This window comes from Melanerpes formicivorus, unplaced genomic scaffold, assembly GCF_026170545.1.
Source record: "Melanerpes formicivorus ecotype bairdi unplaced genomic scaffold, bMelFor1.0.p_v2 SCAF_55, whole genome shotgun sequence".
NCBI lineage: Eukaryota > Metazoa > Chordata > Aves > Piciformes > Picidae > Melanerpes > Melanerpes formicivorus.
The window spans coordinates 2,660,122-2,680,581 of NW_027142407.1; the positions used below are offsets into that span (position 1 = coordinate 2,660,122).

A 20,460-nucleotide genomic window follows, 5' to 3' on the forward strand; every position below is an offset into this window, starting at 1 on the left:
TTGTCACAGAATAAATTATTTAAATGTAAAAAGTTATACAAGAGAAGGGTACTGCTAATACAACTTCAAATAAAATTCGTTAGAAAGCAGCTATGATAGAGAGTAAAGGAACAGTCTGATTTTAATCTTGTGGTTAACAGCATCAAATCTGGTTGAGCTATTTTTAGGGGTTTAAGAACTGGGATGTCTTAACCATAGGGAAGTCCTCCAGGAGTATCAGAGAGGTGCTGGGAGGTGGACACCAGAAAGTGTAATCTTTTGTTATTACTTTCGCATAATCCTGCATCTATTCCCCTATATAAACAGGCATAATTGTTTGTTCTGCCCTTTCCTCTCTCTACTCTGTTCTCAGAGCACTGAGCTCTTATCTCTCTGGTGTTTTCATGGGGGAGTTGAGGCTTTTGGCGTTGAGCGGCCTGGCTAATTTTTCCTGCATCACTGGGGCCTGGGTTGGGAGGTATGGGGGGGAGAGAGCATTGAGGCTTGGTTGGGGAGGTTTTTTGGACAGTGTTGGCCTAGTAAGCCCAGGATGGAGAACTGGGCTGAGGCTGAATATGGATTTGTGTATTTTGTATGGTTTTGTACTGTTGCACATACTTGTGAATTCCTGTGTGGAGTGTTTTTCTTTTCCTCCTTTGGGGAGGGGTAAAAGAGTTTCTGTCTGCTCTAAAACCACAACAGATATAGCCTAGGAATAACCAGGATAGCCAACTTAGACCACAAAACCCAATGAAGTTCATAGAACTCTAGAATCATTGTAATTGGAAAGGGTTGCATGATTTCTCTTCAAAACACACTTTTTTTTTCCACTAATAAGACACTTCTGCTCCCTTTATGATGGCTGAATCTCGTTCTATGAATATCCCTTCTTTTTCCTTCTCTTCCTGGGATTTTGCATACCTTATTAAGTTTTGCTGCTGAAAAGGGTGTGGGATTCATAGAATTGGAGAATTGGTTTTGTTGTAGGACACCTCTAGGATCAACTCCTCTAGGACCATCAACCTAAGACTACCATGGTCATTAAACCATATCCCAAACTGCCAGGGCCACACATTTCTTGGATACCTCCAAGGAGAAGGTAAAGAGATGGATGGAGTCAAAATGCTAAAAATGAAAGGCAACATTAAAAAATGTTTTGCATTTTATTGTGGTATTGTTCTGATTTTTTATTTCATTTTGATATTTTTATAGGAAAGTTCTTTTAAAGTATTGCCATCAGCTCCAACATCAAATGTGTGCCTTTGGCTTTAAATGTAGCAATTTATGGAGCAGCAGTGCACTTGCTCTGCCTGCAAGATCTGTTTTGCTTTACAACCATTGCAGTAACTGTAGGAGCTTTAGTGTAGGCAATAGGAGCACTTTGGGATTGACTAGAACTGCTAAGGCAAGGTCTAGATGAATCGTGGGTCAAAACTTCATTTCCCCTTAATTTGGGAACAGTTGGTTGCCTTTCCTGCACTCTGTGCTCACTGTGCTGGTGTTGGCAGTAAAGGGGAAGAAAATCAAGAAACAATATCTAAAGTGTGAAAGGCCCAGGTGTCATGGTTTGAGGAATCCCAGAAGGATTTCACAGCCATTTTTCTTCTCCTCTGATCTTTTGTGTTCATGTAGCTCCTATGTTTATACTGTCAGCTAGAGTGATCAAGTGCCAAAAGAAAGGATTCTGTAAATCTTTCAGCACAGATAAAGAGTAGCATGTTATTTATAGAGATTAATAAAACCTGCCCTTTTCATTCTTGAATTGTGAGATACACCAACGCAAAAAGCTCTGCTTTTGTGCAGTACCTTTCTCAGTATTTCACCACTCACATTTTTACTTTTGGGGTGGGGAAGCCTTTCTCAGTAATGTTAGTGAAAGAAAACAATAAATCCTGTAAATGTTTACTTCCTGACAGCTTTCTACTCTCTTGGATGAACACTCTCCATTTCATCTCCACCCCTTCCACCCTGGATACAGAAAATCATGGTCCAGGTACAACTGCTGGGGTAAAATGGCTATAAACCAGACAGATCTATCAAAGGCTAGGTGTGAGGGTGAGAAGCCAGAAGGCAGATTCCGTTTACCCTGGAACCAGTCTTCACTTCTTAACCAAAGCCTACCTTCAAAGTCAGCTCTGGAGATCGATTCAAAATTCCAGTGGGAGAAGCCCCACTCTCCAGGTGCTCTTGAAGTGGGATTCTGAGACCTGTGATACTGTTTATTTTATAATACCAACTGCAAAAAAGGTTATTTGCTTGCCAAATAAAACTTTGTATTTATAAATAGTGTCTTTTATCAGCATCCAGAAGAGGATACTAATTTGCATACTTCCCCAAGCTTTATGGGAACATTAGCTTTAAAAGCACATTCATCAAATCATTCCTTTAGCTCTGGTATGGCTCACAGACACATGATATAATAAAAAGTCAAGCTGGGGTAAAGGGTTACCATAACTTAGGATCACATTTGGGGCAATCAGCTCATCTATTCCCTCCAACATTTATATGTGAACTTAAACCTGTCACATGCAGAGAACATTGCCACATTTCAGCAAAGGCTTATTAACTACTGTTCTTCATAAGTTTAAATTAAGACAGACTTAGTCAAGGTTCTTTCCTCACACGTTGGAGGATGCAATTTCCTGCAGTCATGTTTGTTTATTGGTTTCACCATGCCAACTTCTGGTAACACTACTTATTGTTTGTTATGTTTGCAGCTACCTTTAATGTGGTATCTTAAATACCAAATGCAGGCATATAGCTCATCTGAAAATTAAACACAAGGGACATAGGGGAATGATAAATGAAATTCAGTCAAGTGGAAGAGATATCTAGTCAGCACCAAAGGAATTAAGATTTGACTCTGCATTATTTAATTAACAGTCTGCAGGAGGGGTTAATAAATGTTAATAGTATTAACAGTTTGTATGAGCTATTCAGATGAAGCAATCCATCCTGTGATCTGGAAAGAGGATAGAAGGAGGGAAGCTCATCACTCTCTCCCTGGCCTTGCCAAAGTATCTGCATGCAGTTCTAAGCAGATCTCTTTCTTAGCATCTTGTAAACTGCTCAATTACTCAGATGTCTGTGTTTTGGCTCTGAGGTCAAAATCTTACATCGAGTTTTCAGAGGCACAACTGATATTCCAACAAAGTCAGCTACCCTGAGCTCACCAAAGGTGTACTGAGAAATTGTTTCTGCCTTGAATATGGTGTCAGTCCAAGATGATGCAGCCAACAGGATCACCTTCTTTTCACCACAGGGAATGAGAGTATCCAGGTCTCCTGCTGAAAGCAGGTCACCTACACCAGCTGTGTACACCATTGGTGCTAAGTCACTGAGCAAGTTGGAAAGAGCATGTTTAGCTGTGTTTCCGTTGGATTATTAATGTAGCTGTGCTAAGATATTAATAACATTTCATCATTGGTGGTCCCAAACTGCTGTGCCAGAAAGGTCAACTACATAAAGAATTAAAAGCAAAGAACAACAGAAATCTGCAATCAACTCAATAAACCAGTCAAAAATCCCAGTGCTCCAAACAAATAAATATCAGTGCCAATTAATTTTAAATAGCAGATATAAGTATACTGGTTTGATTATATTTGCTTTTAACATCTTTCCTGGACTTGTAGTACAGCATTGTTGGATTTTTTTTTTCCTCTGTTTATTTTGGAGTGTTCCAAAGAGAGATTTAAAACTGTAAAGGATATTATGGTTCAGAATTATTTTCTAAAGGATTCATATGCCCTCTTCCTTCCCATTTCAGTGAATAGTGCCATCAAAATGAGCCTGACATCTCTGATTACTTTTGAAACCGTATTTTCACAGCACTTCAGGAACACAGTGTGTTTGTATTGGTGCTTTAGTGCAGATCAGGAGTGTGCTTATGAAGCAAATAGTTCAATCATTCCCACATATCACATATCATTACATGTAGTATAGACCCTGAATTCTGAACACCAACAGGTTCACTTCAGAGGTCTGATTCATAAAGACACAGTTCAAGACTCAGAGGAAAAAAGAAGGATAAAAAGGGATCTTTAGAACAACATGAGGAGCTAATGAGCAGCAAATCACAGAATCATAGAATGGTCTGGGTTGGAAGTGACCTCCAATGGTCATCTACTCCAGCCCTCTCTGCAGTAAGCAGGGACATCCTCAACTAGATCAGGTTGTCCAGTGCCCTGTCAAGCCTCACTTTGAATATCTCCAGAGATGGGGCTCCAACCACCTCCCTGGGCAACCTGCTCCCATGTTCCACTATCGTCATGATAAAGAAATAACGCTATCTTTCTCAAATTTCATGAGCACATAACTGCTAGTCCTCCCAAAGCCACAGAGTAACTTCAGACATACCTGCCAGAACAACTGCAGCACAAAAAGTAACGTAATAGCATTTTTAAGCCACCAGTACATTTGAAAATGCTTTCCCTAAGATCCTACTGCCAAAGAAATTTGCCTGTTTAGCACTGATTTCAGGTAGATCTTCTACCAGAAAACTGCATTACCAGCTCCTAAACTCTCTAACTCACTGGAGGTACATCACTTTCTGCCATCTGAGTTCTATGCATAAATGCATGCAGGCACAGGACAGCATGAAAAAGGTTAAATCCTTTCAGACAGCTTTGAGTTCAACAGATTTTCAGAAGTGCAATGTCGTGTCAGGTTATTTAGCACGTGCTTTATAAGTAGGCAAGATTTAAATGGCATGTTTACTTAAACTAGAGATCTCCAGTAACAGAATGAAGCTACAAACAGCTTAAATGAAAAATAAATTACTAAGGCTGCTGCTAACAATTCATCTTTGCAAGCATTTGAGGTTCACTAATTAGCCTTGAAAGTCTGTTCCCTGATTTGGTATGCTCAGAAGAAGTCTCAGAGCTCTCTTTCAGCTTTCTGCCATTGTTGACTGCAAATACTAGAGAAACAGAGCAGACTAATAGCTCAACATGGGCAGGGTATCCCTCTGTCTCAATTTCTCTGCTATGACTGGGCAATGGAAGACCTCATGGTAATATGGTTGACATTTCCTTCCTTTGTCAGCCGTAGAATACTTGAATCACATCTCTTAATTAGTATATTCCCAGAATAGACTTCAGGCTGCTTTTCTTTTCCAGAAACCTCTAAAGATGCATGTGTAAAATTGCCCAGTTCATATAGCATATCTCTGGGAATAGTAAGTACAATGCTCTTCACAGCAAACTTACTGCTATTTGCTTTCCATGGACACTATAAAAAGAGGAAATACTGCTGTGAAAGGTGACTTTTGGAATGGAGTACTCATGCTAAGTAACACCTTCCTCCCTGAAAACATCCCTCTTATTTTAGGATACAATCATAGGGAACAAATATAGTAGTAAAAGCACTAAAAGGTAGTAATAGCACTAAAAGGTGCTCTGAGGAATTTCATTGTTCGTATTCTGTTTTCAACTGTACAGCCAGTAGCAGTTTTAGTTCATTAAATGAGGTCTTTCCCAAATATTTCTTGGGCACAAATCAGGAGTCCATGCAAAGCAAGGACTGTTTGCCACTTGTCCCCATTTGGTAGCTTAGTTGTTGGCAGACTACTTTGAAGACAAGAGGACACAGCAATAGGAAGACGGCCGGGTAACGGGAACAAGAAAACAAGTGCTAGCACTCTTCTGTTTACTAGCGCAGATGTAATCACATCTCAGACTTCTTTTTAGTGCAAATAAGCTCAACAAATGACTCTGGAATTTATCCAGATATCTTTTGCATGACTAAGTGTCATGGGTTGAGTTGACTCTGCTGATGTATATTCAATACCATGCTGCTGTCACGCCAGCTTCAAAATCAAAGTGCTGACTGAAGTATCATGGGGCTTGAAGTTCAGATTGTAACATGAGAGGCATCCTGAAGGAAGGTTGCTGCTTCCAGTGTCAATTTTTGTGATGTTTTTCTTTTCCTGCAGCGCTGGCTGCTACGTGCTTGGGTGCGGGGAACCATTTTATCACTGGCTGCTTCTGCTTCTACTTTTGTTAAGGTCCTTGTATAGTGTATGATCTCAGTAAGCTCCTTATCTCAACCCAGAGTCACTGGGGTTTTGTTGCTCTCTCTCCCCTCATCTGCCGGGCAGTGGCTTGCTTGTGAGAGTGACTTATGTTAACCCGGGTCAGTTAATTTTTGGTGCCCAATGTGGAGCGCAAAAAGTAGCTGTCTCAACCAAGACGGTCTATTTTGGCAGGAGACAAAAGGGTTGAGACAACAAGAAGCAAGATAGCAAAATTATTCAATTAAGGCTTGAGGCTTGTTAAGAGAGTTTGTTTGGTTGGTGGTTTTTTTCCTGTGGTAATGCTATATTGATGCATTTCTTGTTAGTGCTCTCTGTGGTGCTGTGTGTCACCTCAAGGAGATGGCTTAGAGCTGTGCTGTTGCTATGCTGGTTACTGGCATGCCAGGTTTTGTCCACAGTGATGCAGGTCTTTCCCAAGAATACCACCTGGTGATCTGCCCCATGGCTGGATAATTATGAGTGGCAGGGTGTGTGGGAGAGTATAGGCAAGAGCTTAGGCTGATGGCATGACAGCAGCGTGGTATTGAACACACATCAGCAGATTCAATTCAACCCATGACACTAAGAAGCTTTCAACTGAAGAGGCTATTCCTTTAATTTCAGCATGATCTCTGACACTGATGTGTTATCTCAGATAGCTTCCTTTGTGAGCAGGCAATGTTGAGATGATCACAGTTGGTGCACTTCTATCAACTCTTGGAGCAAACTTCAGATGCACTTGGAGCCACAGATGCCCTTGAAGCATGTGATAATAGGTAAAAGCTTATCTGTTCGAAGCTATAGCACCTTGTAGTAAGAAACAACTTCTCTGGCAATAAAACTCTGGCAAAAGTATTCTGGAAAGACTTAAAAGTTGTCTTTGAGCAGTTTACAGAACGACTCTTAATTCTGTGACATAGGTCTAGAAATTGTAGGAGATAATTTCTTATCACAAAATGAACAAGTAAAAGGAAACCCAAATGAGAAAAAAAGAGGAAAACTTATACTGAAGCGTTTTTTTATTATATAATTCTTATTAACATCAGTAGGATTTGTGATATGCAGCTAAACCCATTTGAAAAGCTTTCTAAATACTCACAAGGGCCAAATGACTGGACTTTGAATAGGAAACAAAACTTCTCCTCTCACTACCTCTCCCCAGAAGCAGATTAAAAATTAAAACATAAAAGAAAAAGACAGAAATCTTAAAATGCTAGGAATTTCATTTCATGGTATGCAACCTTTCCTCTTACGTTCCTGGTTCTGCATTACAGTAGAAAATGTAGGATTATCACAACAGATCTGAGAAGGACCTAAGGAAGAGATTAATTTAGAACTGAAATGAAGACTGTCCCTTGCTGGTACAAATCAGATGCCTTGGGGTAGAGGCCTGAATACATGTAGATATGGGTTTGGCACAGCAGCCATGAGAAGAAAGGCCCTATCTATTACAAGAAAGCAAGCAGGAGCAGTGAACAAACAAGCAACATACAGTGATAAAACAGCAATCAATGTACCATAAAAAAAGCAGGAGCAGACTGCAGTCCATGAACAGATGCTGAAACAGAAATGAACTTTGCAGCAAAGGCAAACCAATGCCGAAACTGCAGTCCTGTGATGTAAGGGCAGCAATCCAAAGGAAATCACCACTGCATGCTGATGCACCCACTATGCATTCAAAGTATCCATAAAGGGGCACTGCCCATCAGAGTTAGAGTTATACCACAGCTTCAAACACAGATACTGGAGCTTCCTTCCACATTTGGACTCTAACATTCAGAATCTCACATGCTGCACTTCAGTGTACAGCATCCCCAGTTTACTATGTACATTATGCATGTATACACACACACACACATATATGTATATATACACACATACTCCTATTTATTCATTGACAAGATCAGAGGGACTGGATTCTGACAGTTACATTCTCAAGAAACATAGACTCATTAAGGCTGGAAAGACCTTTAACATCAAGTCCAACTGTAACCAAACTACCATGACCACTAAACTATATCCTGAAGCACCACATCTATATGCTTCTTGAATATCTCCCAGGGATGGTCACTCCACCACCTCATTGGGCAGCCTGTGCCAATGCCTCACCACTCTTTCAGAAAAGAAATTTTTCCTAATATCCAATCTAAACATCCCCTGGCACAACCCAAACCCATTTCTTTTCATCCTATTGCTGGTTATTTGGGAGAAGAGACCAGCATCAGCCTCACTACAACCTCCTTTCAGGCAGCTGTGGAGAGCAATGAGATCTCTCCTTAACCTTCTTTTCTCCAGACGTAACATCTACTGTTCTCTGGACCTTCAAACAGATAATGTTGAGGTTTTGTAACATACAGGATATAGTCTTTGTCAGGTAGCTGTCAGAATTCTCACAGCTTCAATGATATTACAGTTTGACCTCCTGTATCTCTCAGGCCCTCTGAAAATCTCACACAACCACTGTCTTGTGTGTAAGGTTTCTTTCACTGTTTCCTTGTTTGTGTGCTTTTGCCTTGTGATTAAAGTTGATCAGCACTTTTCACAGCTACAACAGTATTCTGTGGGGACAAGTGATTAAATTTTCCCCTCATTCATGGATGCTTCCTGTTCTTGCAGCATTTTTTCAACAGAATTTGTTGAAGTATTTGTTCAGTTTTTCCTTTCATAACAGCGGGCAAACCCTCCCTGTACATACAAGCATAACATTAAGTACTCCTGGACATGGAAAGTGAAGGATATGCTCTGTTACTTACCTTGCTGGTTATTCTCATGCTCTAAGCAGTCCATAAAGAAGTGAGAGCCCCAGACAACACAGCTCTTTTTACATGGCAGTGGGACATTTATACCAGATGACAATAGAGCCCATATGTTTGGACAGGTTATTCTGCATTAAAAATATATTGTCCTGTCTGCAGATAGTGTTCTGCTAGACAAGCAAATACAGACTTGTGACCCCCTCAATTCACTTTGATGTTGTGCAAATTATGAGGATGTATAGAACTAGAACTCTGTTAATTATCTAATCATGGGGGAGACAGATTTTGGTATACTATAAAGATCTATGGTCTAGTAAGAGTGATATTCTATTTCAACACCTTGTTTTTCCATGAATGATCTGAGCTTGCCTTACAGGTAAACTTTGGAAGGCTGACATCTGAAGGCTGCCTCATAGCAGTGGTGAATGAATTTGACGGTGCACTCTCAGATGAACACAAACAAAACTAATGTCAGCTCCAAATGACTACATCTCTCAGATTCATCCTCTGCTTAACTGGGAAATTTCTGAATTCCAGGTATACATTTGCATCTCCAGACTCATTAAATGAAGACCTTTCTAGTAGAGAAAAAATAAATTAAACAAAATAGTAACAGCTGACTTAAATCTATTAGATGCATTCATCTTTGGTTTTATTGTTCTGCTCTGTTCCTCAGTTTGGGGGACTGAAATGTAGGAGGTTGGGTGCATATTCTAGTGCTAGCTCCTGCCTGTATTATCTTTATGGGAAAGAATGCTAAATCAAATAAACTTTTTCAGTGGAATCATAGAATGGCTTAGGTTTGAAGAGACCTTAGAAATCATCTACTTCTACCTCCCTGCCATAGGCAGGGACACCTCTTAACTAGACTTGGCTGCTCAAGGCTGCATCCAACCAGGCTTTGAACACCTTCAAGGAGGAGGCATGCACAATCTCCCTGGACAACTTATTTGAGTCTCACCACCCTTATACTGAAGAACTTCTCCCTAAGATCCAGTCTAAGCTCTCCTTCATCTTAAAACCATTCTCCCTTGTCCTATTGCTATACACCCTTATGAAAAGTCCCTCTCTAGCCTTCCTGTAGGATCCCTTCAGGTACTAGAAGGCAGCTATAAGGTCCACCTGGAGTCTTCTTTTCTCTAGGCTGAACAACTCCAGCTCTGTCAGCCTGTCCTCATAGCAGAGGTGCTTCAGCCCTTTGATCATCCTTGTGACCTTCCTCTGCACTTGCTCCAACAGTTCTCATGACAGGGACACCAGAACTTGAAGCATATTCAAGGTGGGGTCTCACAAGAGCAAAGTAAAAGAGTCATCTCTCTTGACCTGATGGCCGCATTCAATGCAGCCTTCTGGGCTGCATGAGCACACTGCCAGCTTGTGTTGAGCTTCTCATCAATCAATACACCCAAGTCTCTTTCTCCAGAGCTAGTCTCAACTCAGTTTCAGTTTCCTGTTACATACAAAAAGGAAAAATAGAAAAATAAGATGAAAAAAAAAAAGGGGGGGGGGGGGGGTTAGAAAATAAAGAAGGACTTCCTTTCTGCTGCACCAGCTATATTTTGAACTTCTAGCTTTTTCCAAGCTGCTCTTTAAGTGGCAGAGCTTCTGTGGTTTGGAATGATAGTGCTAAGAGGGAGACTGTAATCATATTTCTGTGCATGTGTGTGATTTCATTAACAAATGCAAAAACCCCCCACCAGTATTTGAATGTAATAAGTAGGACCTTTTTTCCTATGCATACTTAGTGGCATTAATGCGTTTTTGCCTATATTGCTTTCTCTTTACATTTGCTTCCAGTGAACCATCTAAGAATTAAGTTTTAGTAACATGAATATTCATTCTTTCTGTTACCTCTAGTGGCTTTGGATCAAGCCCAGAGCACAGTTGCAAGTGTATGTACATGAATATTTACAGGTGCCAAATTTTAGATCAACATTTGCAAATGCTGCACTGGAAGTGGTTTCTTCCATTTCTAGTCACAAACATGACAGTGCCATATCTCTCTTTTGACCTATCACAACAGCTCCAGTCTGAAATGATGATTATTCATGGAAGACTGTGCATGATCAAAACAAAGTTAAAAAGATTTGCCAAAACAAAATACACTGAATAATTGTGAATAATAAATTCCAGGAAATTACAGTCTGAGAGCAGGCTTTCCATGGGCTTAAAAGGAACATCAAGTAATTTCTTTGTCAGCTTTTCTCAGTATCCGCTGCATCAAATGTCTTACTGCAAAACAGTTCACAAAATCCAGCATAATCATTAAAGTGCATCAAACTTCTGATGTTACATCTGTAAAGGCAATAAGCACTATAAAACTCAGACATGGCATTACCCCCTTTGCTCTGTCTCTACTGCCTGTCATTCACAATGGATATGCAGCATTTCTGAGTACGGTGTATCCATATGACAGCCTGCAATAATGCCACCAAGGATGGAGTTAGGCTGAGCTAGCTTCATGACTGATAGAGCAGAATACACCAAAAGAAAAAAAAATACAGAGAGAGACAGTCACAGAAGCACTAAAAATAGCAGAGGACTGGAGGAGAAGTTACTTTTTGTCTGCTCTCTTATTGCCCATCAGCAAATGTGTTGACTTTGAAAATATTTAGTACCCAAGAGACTGCCAATGTTATAAGCTTGATCTGGCTCCTGCGTGTTGTCATTTTACTGCAATAGTCTCAGGGAAGGGATTCCTCCACAGAGTATCTCAGCTTGATGAATAAACAATTACAATGTTTTACTAAACCTTTATAATTAAAGCATTAAAGTACAAAGAAGGGAAAATGAAAATTATTAAACTTGGCATATATTTTTCTTTGGGAGCTCTCTTTTTTGCTTTTTTTAAAACAACAACAACAAAACCAAAACAAACTGTACTCTCCACAGAGATGAGAAGGAAAGAGATGGCTTTCTGTTTGTCTTTGTTTAAGCAGTGGAGGAAGACAGAGTCTTAAAACTACTCTCAAAGGAGTTAAAGAAGACTCCACACAGGATCGGATAGGAAGACAGAATATTATCAGAAGTCTAAAGGGAAGTGCTTTTCATAAAGTACAATGCTACAGTGCTACAATGCAAAGCATATGAAATACACAAAAGCCATAGTCCAGGCTTAATACAGAGGCTCATTAAGTCAAAACTTCTACAAACCTCCACCAACCAGGCTGAAAAATTCAGGCCTTAAATGCCCCTCCCATACTAAGCTTCTCTGCAACCCCATCACCTTGTGACAGTAAAAATCCAGCTTGCCAGGTTCAGGCCTCTGCCAAGGCCAATATCAGCCTCACTCCTCTGCAAAGATAAGGGAGCAGCATTGGGAAGGAGAGAGGGAAGGAAAAATGGGAAAGAGAAGGGAAAGAGAAGCCCAGAGGCAGCTCATGCTGCAAGTTTTATATTGGAGATGCAGAGCATTATGGAAATTAAATACCATAATTTCCTGTGTCCACCCACTGGGATAGGTTCTCTGGACACTCTGGACCTCCTGGAGGTCTCAAGTCTGGCTTTTTAAAGCCACCTGTTTTTTTGAAACCAGGACACTGTTACAGGACAGTCTCCAAACCTGTGAAAACCATATTTTCAAAGAGGGCTTTTTTGCTATCCCATAAGCAGCCGCTGCACTTGCAGGAAAAGAAGCTGTTCGGCGCTGTTTTTCAGATCCTGGAAAGCAGGCAGAGGCCTGACCGTTCCCTGGCTTAAATTGCTTTTGTAAGTGCATAGATGTTAGTAGATTGTTCTGTTTGAAAACAATCCTGATTGCAGAGTTCATCTGTCATTTAGAGCAAGGACATTGGCATCTATCTGGATTCATTCGTTCAAATCTCTGCTACAGCACTGAGAAACCTTCATGCCTCCAGGCAAGTCACTTAAACCCAGTGTTTCAATTTACCCTTCTACAAAATAAGTATAAATAATACTGTTCTCACCAGGGTATTTTGAGGTCAAATTCTGATCTTGTTTCAATAAAACTAGGAGCAGCACTTCTGCAGCTGATGGAACTAAGGCTCAAGTAAAATCATCATAAGTGTCTCTCATTGCTAAGTGCTTTACAAACTACATACAATGCAAAACAATTAATTACAACCAGCTCAGACATAAAGGAGACAGACCAACTAGTACAAGAGGCTAAGAACTATCATGCAGTGTTGAAGAAATCGAAGGATAACAGGAGGAATGCTTAACTTGATTAAAATGTTTATAGCATCTTTCTAACTGCTGTGCAGGGAGACAGACAGAGTAGTGGTATTAAGATTGTATCAGGTATCTTTGCACATCAAACTGCAAGGAATTTGATTCAGAAGGAAGTATTGGGTTTTCTTTCCTTTGGAAGCATTGCTTTCAGTTTGGTTGTGCCATATCTATGCTAAGACCTGTGTTTTACTCCAAAATGAGGTTTTAGATTCTGCCAGCCCAATCTATCACTAGGAATACTGAAAAATCCTGTGGCAGTTCCAGTCATCCCCTGCCCCTTTTCACAGGCCAGCATGCCACATACACTCTCCTCACCTCTCCCTCAATGCCCTGCCAGGTCCCTTAGTCACCCTTCATGCCCCTCTGCCCACCCAGAACCAGTTCACTCCCCCCTTTCCCTCCTTCAACTCATTTCTCACCCTTGCTGCTGCTCACCACGACTCTGATCTCTCACCTCCTTCCCATTGCACATGCACACATTAAAACATCCACAGTTTTCACAGCTGGAAGCCAGGAAGAAAGGGCATGACAATTTCAGCCACTATTATTTTTTACCATTGCAGTTTTTGGTGCTTAAGCTCAGTCTGCCCCAGGCAGCACTCCCTGAGATATTAGTTGTGATTAAAGAAAAGAGCAAAGCAACACTGAAACATTTGGGGGAAAGAACAAATATAAATCACATATTAAGCACTTTTGGGAGCACACAGAAAGCAAGCTGCATGTAAATCTGAGCTTGAAAATCATCTGCTTAAAAAAACAGCCATATTTAAAAACAAACAAATAAACCACCCTATGCTGCTCTGGCAGTTATTATCAATTAGTCTAGGAGTGGTTTACTTTGCTTCATTAAATGTGCACACATCTATAAACATGCATGCACCTACCTTAAAGAAGCTCCTTTCCTGTCACCTTCATTTGTTCTTCACAGCTGGCATAAATGGTTAATCTCTCAGAGGATCATGCACGCTATTTGTTATTGATTTTATAGCTCGATAACATACTAGGGCTGTGAACAGGTTGGTATCAGATTAGGAAACAACCACTTAGAAGCAGACACCAGCTGTGCACTTGTGATAAATTACATTTTTCCCTACAAATTTTCTACCTAGTTATAGTTAGTTTACAGGATTTAGCACCATATGGAAGGCCTGATAGTCAGGTAACAACCCAAAACACAAACACCTTCCTCAGTCAAAGAGGCAACCTGTAGCTTGAGGCTTTTCTTTTAGAATATTGTATCACAACAATGATTTGGAAATCCTGAAAGCTTTGGCTTGTACCTCAGTGCTTTGGATTTACCATAGACACTGAGGCTGTGTGAAACAGCAATACACAAATGCTAAATGTGGTAACGATATGCAGAGAACTTGCAACCAATGTTTCCTAAATACAGGGGTCTTTGGGGGAAAATGGCTTTATTGGTTTTAGAGCTATTAAAAAGAAACCTCCCTGAGGTCCATACAGGAAAAGATCTCAAACTATGCACTGCATTCCAAATCTCACTGTTACAGTGCTACGCTTAACATTAAAACTTTTCCAAGTATCACTTGAATGTCATTAAAGTTATTGCAATTTCATCTTAGAATACAGGATAAACTTTTCTTAGATGAAAAGATGTGATTATAAAATAAAAACAATAATCAATGAAATAATTTTGCTTAGCAGACTAAGGGGCTCAGAAATATTGTGAATAAAGTAAATTTCACTCCAAGCTTTTCACTTGCTCTGTTACTTCTCACGATTGACCATTGTGTTAAATACTCACAAGTCATTCTCTGCCTAAAAAGCCCCACATAAAATCATACATTGGTTTTCTACCAGCATTATGTACCCCAGTTAGGTAGATTTAGACTCAGTATTAGGAAGAAATTCTTTACAGTGTGGGTGGTGAGACTCTGGAAGAGGATGCCCAGAGAAGTTGTGGATGTGCCCCCTCCCTGGAAGTGTTCAAGGCCAGGCTGGATGAGGCCTAGAGCAACCTGGTCTAGTGGAAGGTGTCCCTGTCCATGGCAGGGTGGCTGGAAGCAGATGATCTTTAAGGTCCCTTCAAAACTAAACCATCCTATGTTTGTTATACAATCACTAAATCTAGTTATGGAAAGATTAGCTAATTCATTCTGTGCATTATTCCTCTGCCACAACCAAATTTTTACCTGATAAACATCCAGGGGTGCTGCTCCCAGTGTGATGAGATTCTTTTGAAAGGAAATTATCTAAGCCACTTACATACTGTTTAAGCTGAGCTAAAGTATCCTGCTGAAATGGCAGCATACTGCAGTAACCTTGTTTTTATTCTCTCTCACACTGGTTAGAAGTTTCTGACAGAAGCAAAATTATTTGAGCATAAATCTCATAGAATAATGAATAGGTACATCATCATGGGTGTAGCTCTAATGTTAGTGAAAGGTAAATGTGAGGATTAGACCCTAGGTTCCTAGATAAGATAGAATAGAATAGAATAGAATAGAATAGAATAGAATAGAATAGAATAGAATAGAATAGAATAGAATAGAATAGAATAGAATAGAATAGAATAGAATAGAATAGAATAGAATAGAATAGAATAGACCAGACCAGGTTGGAAGAGACTTTCAAGATCATCGCATCCAACCTATCAACCAATCCAACCCACCTATCAATTAAACCACGGCACCAAGCACCCTATCAAGTCTCCTTGATAGGAAAATGTAGCAAAAAACCTCCCTTAGTTTATGGGAACATACTGTATAAAAAACCTGAAGTTTCAATTTAAATAAGGGTAAAGATCCCAAATCTCAATTTGCTAGGGAGATTGAACTGTTATTAATTTGCAAAAGAATCCTACCCAAATGCACATTCCCTCCCCTCCTGTTTCAGTATTTCACTAGCTTTTGGGTCTAATATGAGATGTTCACGAGACTGTGCAAAAGAATGAAGTTGCCACACTACAGCCAGTATTAAGAGTCAACACAGACACTTCCAGAGCTGAGTGAATAATTTTTTTAAAAACTGAATAACTTATTCAAAACTCTGAAATTCATCAACTAAATTACTTGACTAATACATCTATGAATTATGAACAGACTATGCTGGGTGAATAATACATTAATAATTAATATGAAAAATATAATTAAATTCTTCAAATTAATTACTTGGAGAATATGAGAAACCATAATTATTCTCCACACTGTATTCAAAGAATAGAATGCCTGAGTAGCCTGCATGCTCTTCAAGTCTTGCAATGTTTCAGTGCAATGTATAGGCTACATCTTTATAACTCCCGAGCATTGGGCTGATATCTCAAATATCCCTTCAGGCTAAGAACGATGAAACATGTCATAATTGAACAAAATCACATATGTTTGAGTAGAAATATGCTAATGTTGGGAAGTGTTGCCTGGCTGGCAAAGACTGGCTCTGTCTCTGAGCAATTTGAGGAAGGGAGGGAATTTTAGACAAGCAGCCAAGTGCTGGGGATATGAAAACTTCATTTGCTAATTCTGAACATAGGTAACTTTAGAACACCAGCATGTTTCAAGTGTGTGCAGTGCCTCAGTCTCCCACTCACCCTAAGTGCTGGTGCCCAGGTGACTGCTCAGACACAGCTGTGAGGCTCTGTCCTTGAGCATTCCTGCAAGCTCAAGTTGTAGGACTTCACTTTGCAAGGACCTCTGGAATGCCTCTGCATCAAGCCACACTACATCCAGCTGTGTATGAAGCAGGAAAATGTGTACATCAAGGAACACATTGTTTGGAGGTCTGCTCCAGGACTTGCACATCTCTCAACAGTACAGACCAACCTTAGAGCCCAATTGTGTGCTCAGACAGCTGCAGCAAATTTGAAGAGCCCATACAGCTGTACTTGCACTCACAATGTTTCTCACTTCCATGAAGACATTACAACAGCAATCCCTTTTCCTTCTGGGCTGGGGGTCAGCTGGGAATTGTGATGTCTGTAGGGTACTGAGGCCTTCCTTTCTCAAAGTGGCAACTTTGCACTGAGCACAATTTATGAGGAACAGAAGGGAAATCAACCTTGCAAAATTACAGGGCTCTACTCAAGATCTTTCCTCGCCTGTTGTCACAATTTCATGTCAGACCATGTAGTTATTTCCTGATGGACTCTGGCATCCATCATAAACACACACTTGCACTCTCCATACACACATAGTATAAGCTAGGTTATACTCAAACACCTACTGATACTCAAAAGTGATGCCACGGAGAGTCATGGCTGTGGATGGAGGTCAGTGCCACACCTGGGCCATAAAACAGATGTAATGAAAACTCCTGCTGAAAACAGAACTTTCTTAGGTGTCTCAGACACTACAAGTTTTAACAGTTATTTCACCCCTTATTCAGTGATAGATGGGGAGGTGACTTATTGTGCATTAAATATAAATGAAGTTGTCAAATTCCTTCCACTATTACGAATGGAAAACGGCAGCTGAGCACAAAACGAGGCACAGAGCCCATCCTTTTGTATACCACTGCTATCTTAAAAGCATGATAAATGTGGAAGATTATTTGAGGGAATGAGGAAATTCTACATATCTTTATCTCCATATGTTTTGCTTTAACCAGAAAGTTTTGCTTTCAAGTGTAAATTATCTGTGAAGATTCTGAAACAAAAAAAAACCACAAGTCAGGAAAAAACCAAACAACCCTTTCAGGATCTACTTCTCCACTTTTATAGCCTAGCACACCTGCACACCTATCCCCCACTCCACAAACTGAGCATTGAGGCTGCAAAATTAGTTTCCTTGAAGTCTCACTTTTCCTTAAAGGGTATTTCAGGCACCTTACCACTTCATGGTCTGAGCTGGGTGGTTAATGAGCAAATGAAAACTGCCCTGAAAGTAACTGTCCCTGACTATAAAGACAGACCCTAAATTATGTATCCCTTGTTAGTGGATCCATTACACTGTAATTTGCAATCACTGTCTTAGTTTCTCAGACCTGTCTCAGGATGTCTTTATCCTCTAAAACTCCCCTATTAGCCTCAGTCTCAGCAATAAACTCCCAGTTTTCCCATGCTATATTAGAGGTCAATTCTTTCAACTTGTGAAAGATTCCAATTATGTGGAATTACTAACAAGATATCCATTTAATCTGATTAAACACAGCCACTTTTATTCTCTGCACTCTTTTCCATTTCCAGGAATTAAACAGGCTAGCTGGAGATTCTGGAAGTGATAGCTGTGCTTCTTTTCCAGTAATTTTCAGTATATTACTACAGGATAGGAGTCTTTAGAAATTAGAAAGTTGCTCTCCCAAAGGGACAACCAAAGCAACTGGGGATGTTTATGGATGATTTCTGTAACAAGCTGGTTACTTCCTTCCCATCTCCCGGCCTGAGACAGTTCTGTACATTGGCTTGAAACTGACACATTCCAATTCTGCTGGGCACTGAGCATCCTCCCCAAAACACTAAGTTTCCTGGAGTGATATCAGTGGGAGTGAAGGAGCTCGGTTCCCCACAGGGCTGAGGCACAGCTTCTTTCAGTGGGGATTTCAAGTCCTGCTTATGCCCACGGATTTTCATGCCCTATCAGTCCTTGAAGGTGACACAGGAGAAAACATGATGTCAACAGGGCATGACAAATCTCAGGGAAGATTTGACTGTAAATACTCTCCCGTGAAATGTAGATATTACTGGAATAACCTGAACAAATCACAAAATTGGCTAGCAAGGGCATGGCATCATTATCATGGTGCAATATCTTCAAGGAGAAATTGTGCAAGGCCTTTTATAAGATTTATTACATTTCTGAAATGAAATAAAATATTAGACCTCTAAATTTTTTTATTTCAATTCTATCAGTAACTCCCTACATTCCTTCTCCCCAGCCCAATGAATTGGCCACTATCAGATTTTTGTCTGAGATAAAAAATGAATGATCTGCTTTTGATTTAAAAAAAAAAGAAAGAAAGATAGAAAAAGAAACTTTCTGCATAACTTTGAGCTCTCATTAAAAACTCCCTAACTTTTAATGGCAGAACACAGTTTCTGCTGTCTTCAGACTGCAGAGTGAGATTCCTGGCAATTACTCAAAAGGCAAAAATGGTGAAAAATACAAGCATTACTATTACTACAATGTGAATCACAGGAGCAGAGAATGGCTTGGATTGGAAGGGATCTGAGAGATCATCTACTCCAACCTCCCACAGGCAGGGATGCCTCTCAAGTACATTTGACTGCTCAAGGCCTCAACCAACCTGGCCCTGAACACCTCCAGGGAAGAGTCATTCAGAACCTCTCAAAGCAACTTGTTCCAGAGTCTCACCACCCTCATACATAAGAACTTCCTAGGGTTCAGTCTAAACCTACTCTCCCTCAGTTTAAAACCATTCTCCCATGTCCTACCACTAGACATCCTTATGAAAAGTCCCTCTCAGCCTTCTTGTAAGTTCCCTTCAGGTTTTGTAAGGCGGCTATAAGGTTGCCCTGGAGTCTACTCTTCTTCTGAGACACAAGGTGTGGTGTGAGCACAGCCATAGAAGTTAGAAGCTGCAAATTTCTGAACCTCATCGCCAAATTCCTCTGCTAGCTTTTGGCAAATGTTATTCATTCACCTCATTCTACCAGCTGGAAGTTTCTGGTAAAACCTTACTGTGCTAGACTATCATATTTGAAAACAATCCTAAAACTCTCAATTTGTATCCATAGGAATACTGCAAATACTGTACAGTACAGTACAAGGTAATTTGAAGAGAAAAGATGCATTCCTAGAGCAACTTTCTTTATCGATCTTTGCCCAAGACTACTCTTTCCTGGTATAAAAGGCAGTAAGAATTTTGGCAAAGTTCCAAATTATAAAGGCAAAACAACTTATAAGAAACTCCTTTACTACTGTTTCTTTTCACTTAATTAAAAAAATTGTACACAACGTAGATATTGTAAAGATTCAGATCCAAATCTGTGTGTGTGTAAAATTCCATCACCTTTACTGGCTTATTCTGCTGCTGCCGAGGAATTCAATGGCAATTTGGAGAGAAAAATCTTCTGAAAAAACAAGAAGATGGCAAACAACTTGGGGAGTTAGAGAAAGAGATGTGTGAGAAAAAAAGTCTTTGAATGAGTCACAAAATGTTCCATAGAGCAGACATTTCATGTGTATCTTTGAAAATAAATATTGCTCTGTTTTTCTCAAGATGATTCTGATTCATTCTTATATAATCATTGCTCAACCAGAAATGTATAAATGCTGTCATTTGTAGTCATATCCACAGCCAATGCCATCCAAACCAACCCGGAGAGACTAAAGAGCACAGAGGTACAGGTTGGAATGGAGCTTGGAATTCAGTGCCCGCAGACCTAAGGCACCATAGACAGTGAACCTTTCTATGGCATTGTTTCGTGGAGTACCTCTGGACCTTAGGATGAGTGTTGTTACAGAGAGGTTCCCTTTTAATGCTGACAGAAAGTTGAGAGTGCTTTCTTTCTAATGACACAGACAACCCTGGGGATGCTGGTTCTATAGAAAGGGTAAGGCAGCTGGTAAGTTAGGAGAGCCATTCCAAAAAGCAAAAGACGGGAAA

At 40.1% G+C, this 20,460-nt stretch overlaps 1 long non-coding RNA gene across 1 annotated transcript in view; it reads left to right on the plus strand.

Annotated features, from left to right (window-relative positions):
• LOC137452514 (uncharacterized) overlaps nucleotides 1-2,179 on the plus strand; it is a 116,476-nt gene extending 114,297 nt beyond the window's left edge. The window contains exon 4 of the long non-coding RNA XR_010990102.1: nucleotides 1,896-2,179. This is a non-coding gene — a long non-coding RNA (uncharacterized lncRNA). The remainder of the gene's footprint in view (nucleotides 1-1,895) is intronic.
• The last annotated feature ends 18,281 nt before the right edge of the window (nucleotides 2,180-20,460 follow it).